Below are 6829 nucleotides of genomic sequence, written 5' to 3' on the forward strand. Positions count from 1 at the left end.
AATGTCCCTGTCAAACAACAGACCACATGTGGCGTAAGCATCTCCCTGGGGACCCCTCCTTCAAGGGCTGTCGTGATGGCAATGAGGACCCCCACCCCAGCAGGACCCTCGTTATCCCGCCCAAGCCTGAACCTCGGAGACCAGCTGTCCCTGGCCTAGGATGGAGCCCTGGGCCATCTCTGTTTTGTTTGTTGTTGAGTCCCCAGTCAGGGATCGAACCGGCGTCCCTTGCGGTGAAAGTGCCAACTATTGGACCACCCGGGAAGTCTGTGTTTCTGTTTTTAACTGTAGGTAGGGACCTCCCTGGTGGTCCAGTGGTGAAGACTTTGCCTTCCAAAGCAAAGGGCACAGGTTGGATCCCTGGTCAGAGAGCTAGGATCCCACATGCCTCAGGCCAAAAAACCAAAAGATAAAACCGAAGCAGTGTTTTGTTTTGTTTTTCCAGCTTTCTTCTTTTTTTATTTTAAAACATGTTTTAATTAATTAATTTTTTAATTGAAGGATAATTACATTGCAGAACTTTGTTGTTTTCTGAGAAGCAATAGTGTAACAAATTCAAGACTTTAAAAATGGTCCAAATTAAAAAAAAAACTTAAAAAACAACAAAAACGCAGTAGGCAAACACATATACGCACACACACACACGTGGTTTTCGAAGAGCAGAGGTTGGCTGAATTTCCACGCGCTTTCACTTATTTTCAGGAAAGAGTAGAAGTGGTTCACTTGTTCAATCAACAAACACTTCCTTTGGGGCTGCTTCTGTGAGTCCAGCACTGGGCTACATCAGGGATTCTCAACTGGGGGCAATGTCCCCACCGGCCGTGGGACAATATCTAGACACACTATGAGGTGGGGTGCCTCTAGTTTGTAGAGGCCAAAACCATCTTGAAATGCTTATGACAGTTTCTGAACCAAGGAATTATCCAGTTCAAAACAACAGCAGGGCTGGGGCTGAGAAACCCAGCTGAGGCCCCTGGGATAGGCAGATGAGGTCCCTGTCTTGACTAGGTTTCCTTGAATGCAGTCATCTTTTTTTTTTTTTTCAAGTTTTTTTGGGTATAATTGATTTATAATGTGTTAGTTTCAGGTGTACAGCAAAGTGGATCAGTTATACATATATCCACTCTTTTTTAGATTCTTTTTTCATATAGACCATCACAGAGTATTTAGCAGAGGTCCCTGGGCTACACAGTAGGTCCTTCTTAGTTACTATTTTATTTAGGGTAGTGTGTGTATATCAATCCCAATTTTCCAGTTTATCTCCCTTCCCCCAGCTTACTCCCCAACTATTTCTTTAAGCAGTTGGACTTGGAGAGGGGTGTCTTTAAAAACAACTTCAGTCTTTTTTTCTCTGAGGGTGGACCTGTTGTTGAGTTGTGTGTGTGTGTGTGTGTGTGTGTGTGTGTGTGTTCAGAGCCGTGGTGGGTATATGTTTGCACTTGTGCGGCTGTCTGTTTATGTCTATGTGCCACCACGGGACTCCGTTCGTCAGAACGCTTCTGTCATTTCCTTCCCCAGCTTGCCAAAGAAGCACAGATGACTTGTGAAGACCTTCTAAGGTTGAATTTGTCAGTAGGCAATGTTAAGGCATCATGGGGGCTTCTTAGGTGGCTCAGTGGTATAAAGAATCCACCTGCAATGCAGGAGACACAAAAGACACGGGTTCTATCCCTGGGTGGGGAAGATCCCCTGGAGGAGGAAATGGCAACCCACTCTAGTATTCTTGCCTGGAGAATCCTCATGGACAGAGGAGCCTGGTGGCTACAGCTTATGGTGTCGCAAAGGGTGGAACGTGACTTAGCTGACTGAGCACACACACATGGGGCTGAGTTCCTGTCTCTGCCCCCAGTCCCTCACAACTCTCCCTGCCCCCACCTTAGCCATAGAACTAGAGGTCTGCCTCTGAGTCGAGGCTTTGAACTTGGAGTTTAGTTTAGGCTAACTCCGCTGTGCCTGCGTGAAATCCAGGAAGCTTTAAAACTGGTATTTCCGAGGAATCAAAGAACAGTCCTGAATGTGATTGATCTAGACTGGAGGTTTTAACCTCATCCCCGTTGGCCTTCTGGGCCAGATGATCCTCTGATGTGGGGGACTGTCCTGTGTATTGTAGGGTGCTCAGCAGCATCCCTGACTCAGGTCTGCTAGCTGCACCCCAGTGCTGACAACCAAGAACGTCCACAGCCCCAAATCCCCTGGAGGCATAACACTGCCTGGTTGAAACTCATTGATCTACAGATACACAGAGAAGCAGGGATGCATCTCACTTCTTTTTCAACCAAAGAAGCCAGGTTCAAGTGTGAGACTGTGGGATTCCACTTCAACAGGGTGCAGAAACCAGGCACTGCTAAACAGGGTAGTGGTTGCCCTTTGAGGAGTGGGAAACAGAGACTGGAAAAGAACACCACGGAGACTTCTGGGGATTTTTTTTTTAATCTAGATGCTGGGTACACTTACGACATATGTGCTTTTCTCTATGTATTTTCACACCTGAATCAAAAAGTATATGTGTTGATGGGGAAACATATTAAGTGAACACATTTGGAGAATCAGAGAAGACTGTCTTAGGGGAAAAAAAAATCCAAATGGGACAGGTTTCATCTCCTTCCCAAACCCTGCAGTGGACGGTTTATGAGCAGCTTTATTTAAAGGATTCTTACAGAATCCCCCATCTGTTTCTAAAGCTGCAGAAACAACAACTCTGCAAGGCAATGATCAGATTGAGGACAACACACTGTTCTCAGCTTCTGTACAAACACACACACACACACACACCCCCCAAACAGAGATGTCACCAGGCCTGTGTTGAATTTCCTGCCTTTGTGTTCTCCGGGGCAGCCCTGCGGAGGGGAACACGCTGCAGACTGATATGTGAAATGAACCAATAGGCCCAGTTGAGACTTCTAAAAACAAATAGCCCTTTTAATCTTCTGGAGGGGGGAAAAAAATCATTTACATGGGCAATGATCAAGCTCCCTTCTTTGCACCCATTTCATGGCTTGGTCTCGAACCTCTTTCCTAAATCCTTGTCACCCATACCAACCCTGTTTCCATCCAGAGGACTCCAGATTACGATCCTTCTGCCATTTCCAGGTCTTTTTTTTTTTTTACTACTTTAAAATAATTTAAACATTTATTTATTTTCATTTTGGCTGTGCTGGGTCTTTGTTACTGTGTGAGCATTTCTCTGGTTGCGGTGCGAGGGCTCCTCATTGCGGTGACCCCTCTTGTTGCCGAGCACGGTCTCTAGGCCGTGTGGGCTTCACTAGTTGTGCCATGTGGACTGAGTAGTTGCGACTCCTGGGCTCTACGGAGCACAGACTCAATAGTTATGCATTTAGTTGCGGGCTGTTCTTAAACCAGGGATTGAACCTGTGTCTCCCGCATTGGCCAGCGGGTTCCTTACCACCAAGTCACCAGGGAAGGCTCCATTTCCAGGTCTTAGGGAACAGCCGCACAGCCACGGGGATGCCACAAACAGAGGCGGTAGGTGTTCTCTAGGTCCTTGAATGTTCCGCTTTCAGGGAACCCCAAGGAAGTTTCTGGAAACAAGCAAGCCTCAAGATGTGTCTGAGAGACCCCACCCCCCGCAAGTCCTGCTCCTTGCGGAGGCCTCGTTGGGCACCAGAATTTTGGAAGAGGCGTGTGGACGCTGGCCGCAGCCTCCCCAGCTGGCCAGCGTTTATAAAGCGGAACACATCTGCTGTTGACTGTTAGCATGGAGGAGGGGAGGGTGTCGGGGGAGAGCAGGAACCCCAGACACTAGGACTGAGCCCACAGAGCGCCAAGAGAAAATTGCTTCTACACTGGAGCGAAGGAGAAACGCTTCATGAAAATGCCCCCTTGGCCACCCTCGCCCCTCCCGCCTCCCTCCCCCGCTTCCCTCTCTCTTTCTTTTTTAAAAGTCTCCAGGTTCTAGCCAGCCTGGAGATTTATGATGTGTTTTGCTTTTCGAACACCCTAAGATCGTATTTGGGTGATAAAGAGCTGAGAGGTCTGCAGATAGCCTATTGGTTGGAAAAAGAGAATATGATGTATGGTGAATGCAGGCTATTTCTCGGTTCTGAATCCTCTCCCCCTTGCCTGGGGCGACACATAGGAGCCACTGAAAGACACTGGGTGACAAGCTCGGAGACAGCCCCCCCCCCACAATGCCCCATCGCATGCACAGAGAGGCATCACATGCTTACCACACATGCCTGAGACCCACAGGCGTGCGGAAGCATGTTCATATGCAACACATAAAACCATGTAAAACCAGAGACAGGCGCAGACCCATGTCTCTCAGAACGGGATGGGAGTACGCACCCAGGTTCCACCACGCACGAACCTCCCTGTGGCCCCACCGAGAAGCTTAAATGAATGAGTTTTCCTTGCCATACGAGTGTCTTCCAAAATGCAGCCCTGGGGCCCACAAAACGCACTCCATCCTGCTTTCTTCATCAGATGTCCAGACCCCTCATAAAGCAGAAATCCTCAGAAACAGCATCTCACTGGGTTCGAAGCCTAGCCCCAGTCCAAGACTGGATGCCCCCCTTTCTGCCTTCACAGCTGCTTCAGTGAACTTTGCAAGGGAAACTGCGTATCACAAGAGTGTTCCTGGAGACCCCAGGAGACAGGCAAGGCCTAGACAGACTATCAAGGACCCATGATGGATAAGCCCGGTGACAGCCAAGACAGAGAATTACATGGGGTTTCTTGGAGAGACAAAATAAAAACCGGCCCCCAGTCTTCCAGCCTTTTCTCCAAGATCTAATTACAGATGTCTTGACATTCCTTCTGAATAGAGTTTCCTTAAAAGATTTGCCAAGAAGAAACATTTGGAAACCGTGTTTTAGGTATAATCCGGTCTGGGAGTCACTTTTGCTTGCTTTGTCGTTAGATGACAGAGAGCTTAATTACAAGGAACGGGCTTGTACACTGCATTCGGAAAACTAGATTATTGACCCACATAATACACCCCATGCTGACAATGGCCTTTTGGCAAAATGCACGTCTCTGATCTCACATTAATTACTACACAAATATACATATTGTGGGTACCGAGCTTATGCGACAGAGTCCTCTTGACACATGTTCACAATAAAAACACATTTTTTTTTTTGCTTTGCTTCCCCTGACCCTAAGGGAAAAAAGATGAACATTTTTCAAGATGCTGTTTTAATGGCATGAAAACTGTCTGCTGAGTGTTCACTCTGCTTTTGTTCTTTTTGTTTTCTCCTTTTATGAAAAAGCCTTTTAAACCAAGCATTCCTGACTTGTAATTCCTTTCTTTGCTTTCGCTTTTATGCCGAGGGAGAGACAGATTAGATTAGATTAAAGACCCGGAGACACCTCATGAAATACATTCCATCTCGGGGCAATTTGGTTGATAGTCAATTTGTACGTGTGTGCGTGCATGTGTGCATGTGTGCGTGCATGTGTGTGTGTTTCTTCTTGTGGCTGATGGTCTTTTTACAGACACAGGGTTCCGGTTTCTAGGAATGTATTTGTTCCCTTAACTTTTTCCCCTTCAAAAGTCTGCAGCCTTTGATTGTGGCCTGATTTCTTTAGGGGTCTGTGGCATTTGGGGGGAAGGTAGTAAATCTTATTAACTCTTTCCTTTAACTTCTCACAATGTCTCAAAACTTCTTCCAAAAGCATTGGCAGTTTCTTCTCAAACTGCAGATGAAAGAGTTTGTTTGAAAAAGCCTTTCCCCGCCACTCCATTGGGCCCCCGGGTTTGTCTGCTGATGTCACAGTGGTAACCAGGGCCACACCCTGTGACATCACAGTCAAAAGGCTTCTGACCTTGGCCTGGAATTCAAAGGAAAAGCTGCCCATAAACTTCTAAAGCAGGCAGGAGATAAATATCCTTAGTCATAAAAGAACAAACAAAGTTTGGGGTGGGGGGTGGGGGCTGGAAAGAAAGAGCAAATTTTTTTTTGTTTTGTTTTAAGAAATACAGTAAAATACTCTGCCAAGTTTTCCAGGAAGTGCCAGTGGCCATTTTGATGATGTGAACTAGACTTTAAAACCGAAAGAGGAAAAATGAATGTGCTGAAGAAGGCTCATTTGCAATATTAGAAATAATTGAGTGAAGCCTACCCCTAAACCATAATTTGTAAAATGAAGCAGAGCAAAGCAACATCCATTTCTGAATGCCAGGAGAAATTAGCTGCCAGGATAAGGGGAGAAAGTCAGGGAGGGGATTTATCAAAAAAGGGAAAGTGCTCAAAGTCATGGGGTCTCCTGGACTGGATTCTGGGACAGAAAAAAAAAAGGGGTGAAATCTGAATAAACTCTGGAGTTTAGTTCATTATAATGTCCCTATATCAGTTTCTTCATTTTGGGGACCCATGGTAAGATGAGGTAGTAACATTAGGGGAAGCTTGGTGAAGAGTAAATGGGGATTCTTGTATCATCTGTTTTTGTTGTTGTTAATTTTATGTATTTATTTAAATTAATTTCTGTTGGAATGTAGTTGCTTACTGTATCATCTTTGCAATGTGTCTGCCAATCTGAAATCATCACAAAGCAAAAAGTTTCTTTTTGAAAGAGGAGAAAGTGGGGCATTGTGTTTTAGCGTGTGTCTTGGGAAGTCTTCCAGTTTTCTCCATTCGCAGTCCACGTACGCAGGTACTGGATTTCCATGATGGTGAGGAGCACGTGACTTGCAGGGAGCTGGCTAGACTCACAGGAAAGAGAGAAAGGCTGGAGTTGCCTCTGAACAACTTTACAAAAGGAAAGATAGTCCCCTGGGCCATTCTAAGTTATTCTTGTCTTCAAAGCCTTCTGTGAGTCACCTGGTCTAATTTCACAGATAGACTTCTTTCTCCAGACATCCTGAGGG

The sequence above is a fragment of the Bos indicus x Bos taurus genome, chromosome 17 (genome assembly GCF_003369695.1).
Source record: "Bos indicus x Bos taurus breed Angus x Brahman F1 hybrid chromosome 17, Bos_hybrid_MaternalHap_v2.0, whole genome shotgun sequence".
NCBI lineage: Eukaryota > Metazoa > Chordata > Mammalia > Artiodactyla > Bovidae > Bos > Bos indicus x Bos taurus.